Source organism: Pelophylax lessonae, assembly GCF_965119305.1.
Source record: "Pelophylax lessonae genome assembly, chromosome: 11".
In the NCBI taxonomy this organism is placed as follows: domain Eukaryota; kingdom Metazoa; phylum Chordata; class Amphibia; order Anura; family Ranidae; genus Pelophylax; species Pelophylax lessonae.
In genome coordinates this window covers 28,475,486-28,489,992 of record NC_138778.1, presented here as the reverse complement: position 1 = coordinate 28,489,992, position 14,507 = coordinate 28,475,486, and positions in this window count along the sequence as shown.

Below are 14,507 nucleotides of genomic sequence, written 5' to 3'. Positions count from 1 at the left end.
TAACCTGTCATGCTCAAAAATCCTTATACAGCCCTAGCTTGCCAATATACTACCCTAGCCTGCCCCAATCCTACCCTAGCCTGCCCCTATACTACCCTAGCCCGCCCCTATACTGCCCTAGCCTGCCTATATACTACCTAGCCTGTCTGTATAATACCCTAGCCTGTCCGTATACTACCCTAGTCTGTTTATATTCTATCCTAGCCTGATATACTACCCTAGCCCGCCTCTATACAGCCCTATTCCAGTGGCATATAATTAATGGGTGCAACGTGTTCACTGCACACGGGCCCTGAGGGGTGGGGGGGCCCACTGTGCTGACACGCTCTGCACCCATGGATGCTCTAGGGCGCCAAGATGGGGGAGCGGTAACATAATGGCATGTTATATAATTTTGCATATAGACAAGTTAGATGACGTTGCATGTAAATCTGACTTCCTGATACATTTATTTTCAGTTTTAATTATCATGATATAAAATAATGGATGTGGGGGCCTTTTGGTGGGCGTGATTTTTTTTGGGGGGTGGGCAGTATTTCATTCTTGGACCCAGTCAGCACAATGTCTTGGGTCACCCCTGTGTGCAATACACCATTTATTGATAGTTTTTATGATGTGGGTTTAGTGATACTTTAAGTGTTCAGTATAACAGTGACATGCTCATATCAGCCTTTCTACAGAGGCTCCTTCAACCAGGGCTCTACATCCACTAAATAGCTTGCATCCATGTCAGATCATGGTAGGGAGAACCCTGAACAGTCACCCCCAACAATCATATCTAAATATAGTGAGCTACATCACAAAGGACTTTCAAAGCAAACCAGAGCTAAAATACGTCTGGTCAAAATGTTTCCTTAAGGGAAATCAAAGAAAAATGTCAGAATCTATGCTGTTTTAGATGATCAAAGCAGTCATTCATCTACCGCTTTAGAGTCCTACTACATCAGCCTTTCTCAACCTTTTCAATACAGAGGAACCCTTGAAATAAATTTGTGGTCTTGGGGAACCCCTGCTAAAAATTAAAAATATACAACTCATGACACATTAGTGTGACAGTCAGTGAGAAGAATGCTCCTTACTCTTCTCATCATTGGGAAGAATTACCCCCTAACAGATAGCTAAAAGGAACAATGGTGTCATTGGAAACTTATTGTTGTGGAAATTTAATTGTGGACATTTTCTTTAGTTAAATAGTCATAATGTCTCCCAGTGGCGGTTTTACCGATAATCGCTATTCACAGTGATTATTGCTTTAACTGTCATTGCAGGAAAGACTTGTTAGTGAAAACCTTCCATTGGATGAGATGGCACAATACTAGTAGCAAAGAGAGTCCATCGCACAGATCTATATCCGCACTTCGGGGCTCCGTACTGCTGAGACATGTTTGTAATATGGAAATTCTTATCATTTTTCCAAGATTAATAGATGGCATCTTTTAGTCACATTCGATCCGTGTGATTGAAACTGCTGCTATTGTCTTATGCAGATAAAGCCTCATCAACTGGAACAAATAGAATGGTCACTATCAAATTTGGTTTATATATGAATCATGTATGATTAGACCCACTAACAGGTATGAGTCTATGTTTATGGATTGACATGAATGAACGATGAGAAGCCATGTGCTACAGTTGGGATTCCCTTTGCTCGCCCGTGTCCATTCATGGGCATCCACTCTACAGTTCCTATTGTACTTTTTGAATGTATACATGTTCTGTGATTGGTGGTCTTGGAGTCACTCCCTGTAACCCCCTTTTGTTAAATAAACCTACTGTGTCTTGGAGGAGTCAATCACTCAGAGGAAACCCTCCAGATAGCATCGAATTTACTACAGCAAGCTTGTCTGTTCATTTTCTTGGATAACCTTATACAAAAGAGCTGTACATTGTACTTTTCAGTACAAGGGTTTAATGGTGTTTGGTGCATATTAATTTTGAGCGCACTGAGCGGGTTTCTATGCTCCAATCCCTATTAATTTCCACGACACTTATCTGAGAGGCAGAAATTGCCCATTGCTCAAGGAACCCCTAGCAACCCCAGGAGGAACCCTGATTGAGAAACCCTGTACTACATGTTTCATGTAAATGGAGAAGTATTGTCCTAAACACTGCACAAGCACTTGCACATTAGAAACTTCAGGAATAATTGCCCCTGCTGAAGAATTCATTATTTCAGATAAAAAAGCAACGACAGGAATTTATTTTCCTACACTTATCTTGTGCAATCAAGTACCTAACGACAAAGAGGATATTCCTTTACCAGAAGACATAAGTTACGTGTATGATTCCCTGACTACATACCACCATTGGACGATAATACCAAAATCATGCTTCTGCTTGGAAAAGACATCCCAAGAGTCCAAGGTACAAGAACAGAGCACAGGGGATCTTTGTAACGATTGTTATGTGCAAACGACAGACCTAGATTGAGTTGTTATCGGCATTCCTTGATTCAGTAAGAAGTTCAAACCATGTGCACTACTGTCAAAAAAATTCAGGACACCCCTTATATCACTCAAAACTCATGGATATCTCAGAAGAGATATCAACTCTGACAACAAGACTTCTCATTAGCAGTCAAGTTTACATCAGAGGATCATTGTACAGCAGCGTTGTTTGACAGGTGACCTAGAATCTACTGATATCATAGCTCCCAAATGTCCCTGATTTAGAGGGACTGTCCCTTATTTGGAACAAAATCCCTCTGTCCCTCCGTTCTCCTTATTTGTCCCTTATTTTGGTCTGATCGATATAACTGTACTGTATATAAAATGCACTATTTATCAGAGGTGGGGGACTCGAGTCACATGACTTGACTTAAGTCAGACTTAAGTCACCAGTTTGAAGACTTGAGACTTGCTTCACTAAAATTAATAAAAGACTCGACTTGACTTGGTATTCATGACTTGAGACTTGCTTGTGACTTGCACATGTGTGACTTACTCCCATGTCTGCTATTTATCTTTCAGACAGTGTTTCCCAGTGCTAAACCTTTCACTCAATTTCTAAATTGCTGCATTTATGTCCTATGCCTACATACTTTTGCTAATAGGTGTCTCTTGTTCCCATCTTAGAAAGTTGGGAGGCATGCTAATTCCAAGGTTCTGCACAAAAAACTGAAGTTCATGAGTTCATGGATTGTGTAACTAGTGAAATTAAATCAGTGGCCAACCTTGCGGACCTCACGAACAACCTAACTCTCAATTTTGAATCCCGCAGATCAATTTTACATGCCTTATACACAAAATGCTCTGGCTCTCTACCCCCCTCCCCCTGGATCACACTGTTGCCTTGAAGTCCCCTCTTTCTTCACCTCTCACTCTCTGCACTACTCCCAGCACTTCCCTCTGAGTTCAAGAAGCTAAAACTACAGAGGAGGCATCAGGTATCAATGCACACTGACAGTATTGACTGTCAATGTGCATGGAGAACAACACTAGAAACAACATTCGGCGGTATACATACGCCACAATGTTGATTTCTGGCAGAACCCCTGGGGACCACCAAATTTTTCTCATGGACCATCAGTGGTCCACCGACCACTAGTTGGTGAATGCTGATCTAGATTACCATTTTCTCTAGTAGATACTACAGAACTGATCACAGAGGACCAGCTGCAACTTCATGCCAGTCCCGTCTTCAACAAGTGCAAAGCAATACCATCCTTACACTTATAGATTATTGATGAGAACTTCAAAGAAATTGATTCTCGATTCCTGCAACAGAGTCCTGATCTCACACTCAACTCAGCGTCAAATCATTCATTACCAAGCATGCCTATGCGATAATGTAGAGAAGGCAGATTGGGCACATGAAATCTTCCAGGCCGGTGTTTCCCAGCCATTGTGGAATAGCACGCTGGGGAGCCGCCTGGGTTCCTCCAGGTGCAGCAAGCTTGGGGCTCAGTTTTCCCTGGATCAGTGCCATGAACTGCCATGATGTGGGCAGGATAGCCCTGAGCACCAGAAAAATCAATGTTGCTCTAGGGCCAGAACACATGGCCTCATTTGATGCTGGTTCACATGCACCATGGCAACGCATGATTCTGAGCCAGGGTAGGCAGCATGCAGGGCTGCACCCAGCATTCAGGAGAAGATGGAAGTCTGCTTTCTCCAGACCTGCTCCACTTCCCACCCTCTGATCCTCTGCTGGAGCCAAAAGATAGGACTCTCATGTAAAAGGAACTGTGGTTGGGGGGCTTTGTGAATGGCGGGGGGGGGGGGGCTGTGTGACCGGGGGGGAGGGGTTCTGTGATAGATCGCTGTGTGATTAAGGGGACTCTAATGTGATGGGAGCTCTGACATGTAGGGGGATACTCTGATGTGATGATGAGACCTCTAATGTGAAGAGAGGTCCTCTGATAAGGGTGAAATGGGGCTTTTGATGTGAAGTTAAATTCATCAAGGTTTTTGTGTACATTGTCTCAAGCTCAGGTTTCCTATTGATGAGTAAAATTTATGTGTTTTTACATTTTGGACTGGGGTGTCCCAAGATTTTGCATATTTTTTAAAGATGCTGCGCGAGAAAAGGATGAGAGCTGCTGTTCTAGTTGATATACACGTCCAGTGTATATCATGTTTGGTCTTTATCAAATCTTAATTTCATACCATTCAACAATATGTTGGTTGTCGCATGGTAAAACCACGACGTCTGGAAATATGGCACTGTTTTATCAGATGAGCCGGCAGTGCCATCTTAAGAGCATTATAGGCCCCCAGGAAATGCAGTGCACTGGGGCCCCGCCTACACAATCACCCACCAGAATAAAAATGCAAATTATCGATAAGGCTATATTTTTTGGTACAGCAGTGCCAGGCTAATGACAGCTTCCAAGTTCGGCAGCTGGGTCCAGTGAACACACACATGGATGGGAGTCAGACTTGGCTGTCCTGTGTGTTCCTGTGGAGGTGGACAGGCATTCCTGCAGTTGTGGGCTCCCCCTCCACGGCCCAAGTGGCCTGACAGCAGCGCAGGGCTGACAGGCACGTACCACCTGTTAAGTTTGGCGGTGGGATGCACATGGGAGTCGGGACTAATGCTTGGCTGGGGCTGAGCAGGTGGAGCCCCCCCGGGCAAGTGGGGCCCCCGGGCAACTGTCCAGCATGCCCATTCGGTAAGACAGCCCTGTGAGCAGGCAGACACTCCCACTTTGAACTTGGGAAGCAGGAACTTGTTAGAATGGAGTATCTCTGCAGAACAGATGCACGTAAGAATCTGTACTAAGATTTGCAAAAGTTTTTGCAATACATGTAACTTTCCTGGATAGGATTTCTTTTCTTAACAAAAGTGAATACTGGTGAGCAGAAAGTCTCAAAACTATTGGGACACTTGAATACATGGGCGTCCGCATGGGGGGGAGGGGGGGGGCAATTCCCCTTTAAAGTAGTTGTTAAGCCACTGTATACTATCCTGTCTGGTCTGTTTATAATCCTGTGTGCCTGTGCCCCTGTGTCTGTGTTTTAAAAATATAACCCGTTCTTTACCAGTTTTCAGAGCACCGATTGCCATTCGTGTGACCCGCCAGCTCTCTCCTCTCCCTGTCTGACAGCTGCCTGCAGTGGGTGGGGCCGAGGATTCCCCGCTGACGTCAGTTGGGAGTGGAGGAGGAGAGGAGGAGGAAAGGCTGAGAGGAGGAGAGAGGCGGCGGGTCACGTGAGGGGCAGAGCATGGCTGACCTTAAAATGATGCCCCCCCTGGAAAAAGTTCTGCGGACATCAATGCTTAAATATATCTGAATCCTTTTGTAGGACAGAGGTGCAGACTCAGTAGTGGTTGCTCTTTACTATACGGAACACAGTTTATTGTCTTTTCTTAGTGCCTACAATGTTGTGCCACATTGCTTTTACCACTGCCCATCTCAAGGGTCCATCCCTCAGGCTCTCACACCTGGAAGGTCCACATGAAAAGATAAGGTCCAACTTTTTGGATTGGTACCAATGGTTTCACTTGTTCTATAAGATATGAGCCAGATCCCTGAGCTTTAAACTTGTACCCACTGCTGCAAACTTTTAATCGTCAGTCAGTGCAGCAAACAGACCAACCCCATTACCACCTTTATTCAAAACCCTGAACCCTTATAACCCCTTCTTCCCATCCAACAATACTTATTGTAACCCCCTTCATTAGCCCTCAAGAGACTAATGCATAGAGGCTGCAAATATAAAATTGTTATGGCTTTTTTAAAGTAACTTCCAATATTTTAATTATTTTAAGCAGGGAGAAAAATCAGCCACCCATATTACACACATTAAACATTGTTAGACACACAGTTAACCCCTTTATTGCCCCTGATGTTAACCTCTTCCCAGTCAGTGTTATTAGTACAGTGACAGTGTATAGTATTAGCACTGATCTGTGTATTAGTGTCACTGGTGATGTCAGGGTTAGTTAGTCAGTTCCCACTCAGCGTCAGTTGGTGTCAAATTGCCCACCGCACTATTACAGTCCCATTATAAGTTGCTGATCCCGCCATTAGTAGTATAAAAAATAAATAAATAAAAGTTCCAGTATATATTTATATATATATATATATATATATATATATATATATATATACACATATATATATATATATATACCATAATTTTTAGACGCTATAACTTTCATGCAAACCAATCAATATGCACCTATTGTTTTTTTTTATTTAATTTTTTTTAATTTTGGCCTAAATTTATGATAAAATTAGATTTCATTGGATATGTTTTATAGCAAAAAGTAAAATCAAATAGCACCAAAAGAGTGGCCGCTATGTGCAAAATCACGCACATGTGTGATCTGGCATTTGGTTGGTCAGCAGGTCCCAGCCAATGATTTATGGCTGGGACCTGCTGATCAGCTTAGCAAATCACAGTACAGTGCTGATCAGCTTAGTGAATCACAGTACTAAGCTCTGTGTTTACTAACAACACAGGGCTCTGTACACAGCCATGTGGCCGAGGGAGATAAATCAGCCACATCGATTAGTAAAAGCAGCACATATTACATACATTACACATTGTTAGGCACACAGTTAACCCCTTGATTGCCCCTAGATGTTAACCCCTCCCCACCCAGGGTCATTACCGCAAAATGTATTCTCCCTGGAGAAGAGACGCTTGAGAGGAGATATGATAGTGATATACAAATATCTCAATAGGATCCCAGTGTAAGTATGAAACTTTTCAATCCCAAGGAGTGTAAGAAGACACAGGGTTACACAATGAGACTGGAAGAGAAGTGGTTTAACCTTAAGCTGGGCAGAGGGTTTTTTACTGTCAGGACGTTAAGGCTGTGGAACTCTCTTCCACAATCTGTGGTGTCAGCAGGAAGTTTGGATAGTTTTAAAAGACTCTTGGACGTGCATCATAGTGAACACAATATACGGGGATATGGGAAATAATTTTCTACACGCACACACACACACCAACACAGGTTGAACTGGATTGACTGTTGTCTTTATTCAACCTTACCTACTATGTAACTATTAGTACAGTGACAGTGTATATTATTATCAGTGATCACTGTAATAGTGTCACTGGAGATGTCAGTGTCAGTTAATCAGTTCCCACCCAGTGTCAGTTAGTGTCAGATTGCTCGCCGCAATCACAGACCCACTATAACTCGTTGATCACCACCATTACTGGTATAAAAAAATAAATATATAAAAATTCCAGTATACAGTAAATCCCATAGTTTGTAGACGCTATAACTTTCACGCAAATCATCAAAATACACTTATTGGGATTTTTGTTTACTAAAGACATGTAGCAGAAGCAGAACACATTTAATCTTGATTTTTTGAAAAAAATTGATTTTATTAGATATGTTTTCTAGCATAAAGTAAAATTAAATACCACCAAAAAAGCGAGCCCAAATTGTGTGAAAAAACTGACATAGATTTAATTTGCGCGCTGTGTTGCAAGACCATGCAATTACCAGTTAACCGGTTCCCGACTGCCCGCCGCCTTTTTACTGCGGCAGAGCAGCCCTCCAGCGCAAAACAACGTAGACCTATGACCCTTGGCCCTACGACACTCAGCAGCGGGGACTCCGATGCACGGGACAGGCAGCTCCGCCTGACACCTGCGATCGCTCCCCGCTGAGAGAGAAGAACGGTTGTAAACACAGCTGACCGTTCTTCTCTCTGGAATGATCATAGAGCTCCTGTGATCCTGCTATATAGGATCACAGGTCTCTTTGATCATTTCACAAGCCCCTCCCCCCACAGTTAGAATTACTCCCCTAGACTCACATTTAACCCCTTGATTACCCACAGTGTTAACCCCTTCCCTACCAGTTTCATTATTACAGTGCATATTTTTAGCACTGATTACTGTAGTAATGTCACTGGTCCCCCCAAAAGTGTCAAAAATGTTACTTAGGGGTCCGAAATTTTCGCCACAATGTTGCAGTCCCGCTAAAAATCACAGTTTAACTTGTAAAAAACTTTTACTAGTTAAAAAAAAAAAACAATAAAAATGAAATAAATCTTTCCCATAGTTTGTAGATGCGATAACTTTTGTGCAAATCAATCAAAATACGCTTATTTCGATTTTTTTTTACCAAAAATATGTAGCAGACAACAAATTGGCCTAAAATGTTAAAAAAAATTTGAGAAAGTTATATAGCAGAATGTGAAAAAATATTGGGTTTTTTTTTCAGAATTGTCGCTCTTTTTTTGTTTATAGTGCAAGAAATAAAAAATTGCAGAGGTGATCAAATACCACCAAAAGAAAGCTCTATTTGTGGGGAAAAAAAGGCATCAATTTTATTTGGGTACAGTGCCGCACGACCTCGCAATAGTCCGTTAAATTAACGCAGTGCTGAATCGCAAAATATGGCCTGGTCAGGAATGGGGTAAAATCTTCCGGTCTTAAAGCGGTTAAAAATACGCTCATTGAGAATTTTTTTGTCAAAGACATGTAGCTAAATACATTATGGCCTAAATATATGACAAAAATTGAATATATTGGATATTTTTTGACTGTCAAAGTAGAAAAATATTGTTATTTTTTTCAAAATTGTCGCAATTTTTTTATTAATATCGCAAAAAATGAAAAGTGCAGAGGTGATCAAATAGACCAAAAGAAAGCCATGTTTGTGGGGAAAAAAGGATGTAAATTTCATTTGGGTACGGCGTTGCGTGACCGCGCAATTGTCAGTCAAAGGCGCAAAGTGCCGAATCGCAAAAAGTGGCCTGGACGTAAAGCAGGAAAATCCTCCGGTGGTAAAGTGGTTAAGGGGGAAAATCTACCGGTCCAGAAGTGGTTAAAGTAGCGCAGTCCTGTATTGCAAAAAATGCTCTGGTTATGAAGGAGGTAAAATCTTCCGGGGGTCAAGTGGTTAAGACACGAATATACAGAGCTCTTTCGGAAGCACCCAGCATGAATATATGCTGTAGCTGACAGACTCCCATAAATAAATTTTCATTAGGCTAAGTTGCACTAGGCTGATAACGGCTTATAGCTGATTAGTGCCATTCTCACCATTTTTTATATCATAAGCCTAAAAAAAGCCCACAAACTGCACACCATTGAACTTTTCCGTAATGTGATTTTGGCTTTTGCTACAGGCAGTCATTACTCGTGGAGATGCCATCTGCACAAACTGTGACCCCCGTCCTTGCATATTTAATTTGCAGCTTTGCGATTTTACAAGCAGCTCGGTTAAGCTGTTTGTCTGATCCCACAAATCTGATCCCTTGAACCAGAGCGTAATCCTAACAAGCTCCCAACAGCAGCGGAGACGCAAACTGTGAAGCATTGATTAGCCGCTCGGCCTCCAGGGTCCAGGAACATGGCTTTAAGTCTTGCTTCTACTTACTCAGCCACTGTTAATAAAGACCTTAGACCACGGCGGGATGTTCTTTGCTCAGGTAATAGGCAGGCGGCCCTGTTTGGCTAGGCATAGAATGACATGCGATACTCAGGAAACCTTAGCAACCAATCAGCAGTCGTCTTTCATTGTTCTGACTGCTATAAATGGGTCGAAAGGCAAACTTTGATTGGTTGCTGGGAGCTGCTCCAGCACTGCTTGCAGTAATGCACATATACAGTGCCAACCAACCTACTTGCGCTTTGGTGCACAAAACGTATGTGAATGTACACGCTTTATGAAGCACTGTAGAGTTGATATCTTAACTGTTTGCCGACCGCCCACGGTATATTTACTGCGGCGGTCAGCCCCTCCTGGGCAAAGCGACGTAGTACTACGTCGCTTACCCAGGAGCCTGCAGGGGGCGAGCGCGCGCCGCCGGAGGCGCGCTCCCGCCCCCGCTCGTTCACAGGCATCCCGCGCGAGTGACCTGCTGCTCCGATGTCCACCGGTCACTCGCGATCTCCCGCTGATGAGGGAGAAATGCAGGCGGCTGATGTAAACACATCCGTCTGTCATTCTCCCTGGTGTAACTGCAGAGATCATACGATCCTGCTATGTAGGATTGCATGTCTCTGTGGTTACATCACAAGCCACGCCCCTTTACAGTTAGAATCACGCCCCTAGGGACACACTTAACCCCTTGATCACTAATAAAGTTAACCCCTTCCCTGCCAGTGTCATTATTACAGTACCAGTGCATATTTATAGCAATGATTACTGTAGTAATGCCACTGGTACCCCCAAAAGTGTCAAAAATGTCAGTCAGGGGTCCGATCTGTCCGCCGCAATGCCGCAGTCCCACAAAAAAATCGCAGATCGCCGCCATTACTAGTTAAAAAAAACCCAATAAAAATGACATAAATCTTTCTCTTAGTTAGTAAACGCAATAACTTTTGCCCAAACCAATCAAAATACGCCTATTGCAATTTTTTGTCCCAGTGCTCTGTGTGTTATGCAGTTCTGTGCCCAGTGCTCTGTGTATTATGCAGTCCTGTACTCAGCGCTCTGTGTATTATGCAGTCCTGTGTAAAGCGCTCTGTGTAATATGCAGTCCTGTACCCAGCACTCTGTGCATTATGCAGTCCTGTACCCAGCACTCTGTGCATTATGCAGTCCTGTACCCAGCACTCTGTGCATTATGCAATCCTGTGCCCAGCACTCTGTGTAATATGTAGTCTTGTGTCCAGCGCTCTGTGTATTATTCAGTCCTGTGCCCAGCACTCTGTGTATTATGCAGTCCTGTGCCCAGAGCTCTATGTATTATGCAGTTCTGTACCCATCGCTCTGTGTATTATGCAGTCCTGTGCCCAGTGCTCTATGTATTTTGCAGATCTGTGCCCAGTGCTCTGTATATTATGCAGCCATGTGCCCAGCACTCTGTGTATTATGCAGTCCTGTGTCCAGAGCTCTATGTATTATGCAGTTCTGTACCCAGCGGTCTGGGTATTATGCAGTCCTGTGCCCAGCGCTTTATGTATTATGCAGTTCTGTGTCCAGCTCTCTATGTATTATGCAGTTCTGTACCCAGTGCTCTGTGTATTATGCAGTTCTGTGCCCAGCGCTCGGTGTATTATGCAGTCCTGTACCCAGAGCTCTAAGTATTATGCAGTTCTGTGTCCAGCGCTTTGTGTATTATGCAGTCCTGTGCCCAGAGCTCTATGTATTATGCAGTTCTGTACCCAGTGCTCTGTGTATTATGAAGTTCTGTGCCCAGCGCTCGGTGTATTATGCAGTCCTGTACCCAGCACTCGGTGTATTATGCAGTTCTGTACCCAGTGCTCTGTGTATTATGCAGTTATGTGCCCAGCGCTCTGTGTATTATGCAGTTCTGTACCCAGCGCTCTGTGTATTATGCAGTTCTGTACCCAGCACTCTGTGTATTATGCAGTCCTGTACCCAGCGTTTTGTGTATTATGCAGTCCTGTACCCAGAACTCTGTGTATTAAGCAGTCCTGTGCCCAGCTCTCTGTGTATTATGTAGCCCTGTGCCCAGCGCTATGTGTATTATGCAGTCCTGTACTCAGCGCTCTGCATATTATGCAGTCCTGTGTAAAGCACTCTGTGTATTATGCAGTCCTGTGCCCAGTGCTCTGTGTATTATGCAGTCCTGTACCCAGCGCTCTGTGTATTATGCAGTCCTGTACCCAGCGCTCTGTGTATTATGCAGTCCTGTACCTAGAACTCTGTGTATTATGTAGTCCTGTGCCCATCACTCTGTGTATTATGCAGTCCTGTACCCAGCGCTCTGCATATTATGCAGTCCTGTGCAAAGTGCTCTGTGTATTATGCAGTCCTGTGCAAAGTGCTCTGTGTATTATGCAGTCCTGTGCAAAGTGCTCTGTGTATTATGCAGTCCGATGTCGTTTGCCAATAAAAAAAAAAAATGTCCCTGGATTTCATTTTAAAAATCTGGTCACCTTATAGTAAGGATGCCAGCGCCTGCAACCGGAGCTGATGGACAGGTCGGCTTGGGGTGCCGAGATTGCGGGTTCCCTGGACAGGTAAGAGTCCTTATATTAAAAGTCAGCAGTTACAATCTTTGTAGCTGCTGACTTTAATGTTTCTGCCTCCTGGCTGGAACTCCGCTTCAAGGGCCCATTCAAAGCCAATTGACATCATGCACATTAATGGATTTATAGATGTAATAAAGCTTTTGGGGCACATTTGTGCTTGTGTGATATAATAACAACAACAACATGCTGCTCTGTGTTGCAGTGCCATTTATTTGGAATGCCCCCCCCCCCCCCCTTAACTCAATTCGCTATTATAGTAGCAGACAACACAACCGCACTGCAGCTCGCTACACAGCATACTGTTTATTAAAAGCAGCTTAAAATAAATGTATAATGGATTTATTTATAGTTTTTTTATTTATTTTTTTATTTATTCTGATCAGGGCTAAAACAATAAGATTCGATTTTTTAATTTAATCTTTTTCCTATGCTAAGTAGAATACTTGTAAGCAGGGGTTAGTACCCCTTTTAGTAAAGCCCCTCCCCTGGGTGCAGGGCCGATGATAGGGGGGGCACCGGTCCTCCTGTAGGGGGCCACAGGGGGGCCCCAACAGCACAGGAAATCAGTGTGGTCCAGAAGGGGGGCAATTAAAGAAGGAAGCCCTGTGTGGCTTTCTGCAGCAGCTGAAAGCCAGTCTCCCCCCCCCCCCCCTCCTGCCAGCTTTCAGCTGCTGCTGGGAGAGACACAGACACAGGACATCAATCCTTTAATTGCTTTTCCAACACCGATCCCTCTCCCTGTTCTGCCTGCATCTGATCCCCTCCGTGTGCCCCCCTTTTACTGTGCCGCAGGCTTCCTTGTCCTGTAAAAAAATAACAAATTGTAAAAAAAAAAATAATAATTAACATTGTTAATGAATCACTTTAAAAAATTGTAAACTAAAATTATTAAAACATTTAAAAAATTCTAACATCTTAGGCCCCTTTCACACAGGCGGACCGTTCAGATCCGCCTGTCCTTTTTTTTGGCAGATCTGAACGGTCCCCCCATGCATGGGGCATCGGATGTCAGCGGAGACATGTCCGCTGACATCCGATCCGTCAAATCTGGATGGATGGAAACCCTATTTTCCATCCGTCCAGCGGATGGGATCGGATGAGAACGGACCGACGGTCCATTCCCATCCGATTTTCCCCATAGTGATGCATGGGGAACTGACAGCTGTGTCTCCGTACACAGAGCGGAGACACAGCTGTCATCCCTTCTGCTCAGCGGGGGATCGAAATACGGAGTCCACCCGACGGACAATTTACGGGGCCCCGTAATTTCTAACAGCAGCCCTGCCTGGGTGGGTATGGTGGGTGGAGTTGCTCAGACCTATAAATTGTAGAGCAGAAGAAGCCTGGGGTAGAGTGTGAGGGGAATGGGCGACTCCTGGTATACCAAGATGTAAAAACACAACAAGAGAGGGACACACCCACCTTGTGCATTACCACTAAAAATGTTTATTAAAATCCAAAATAATATACATTATACTCACAAACAATTGTAGATAGCACACATGTAAACATGATCGGACAAAAGATCGAGGGCGAACCCTCCGCCTCATAGACAAAGAGTGGCTCTGAGGAAGAGGGGTTAGCCCTCGAAACGCGTCAGCCATAGCAGACACTAGCACGCTATCCAGCACCGTGGAGTGCCTTGGCTACCTTGGAGATCTTTTGTCCGATCAGGTTTACATGTCGGTGCGCCCCTCTCTTCTTGTTGTTTTTTAGTGTTTTTGGATACCCTTGGTCCTGAGGGGGCAGCAAGACCACAAGTGATGCCAACAAAGACCATTGAACATTAATCTTTCCCTCATCATATACCACTTGAGCGCAGGAGAGTTTTTTTTAGCTTATATCAAGATGTAGGCCTGAAAGTATAACTTTTTTTCTGTTTTGGATAGAGTGGAGAGAGATTAGAGCGCCTTCCAGTTTTTACTGCTGTCTGTGCCCCCGTTAGGAAGATTCCCCCCTCTCTATTGGTCCTGTTTAGCATTATCATTGAAAGTGAAAGTAAGAGAAAATTCCAAATTTTGGGTTGTCCCCAGAAAAGTGATAGAGGGGAAATCTTCCAATGGTGGACACTGGTTTTGGTGACCGGGGGGTCCCCAAGAAATTCCCTTCATTTACAGGGATTTCCTCTCACTTCCTGTT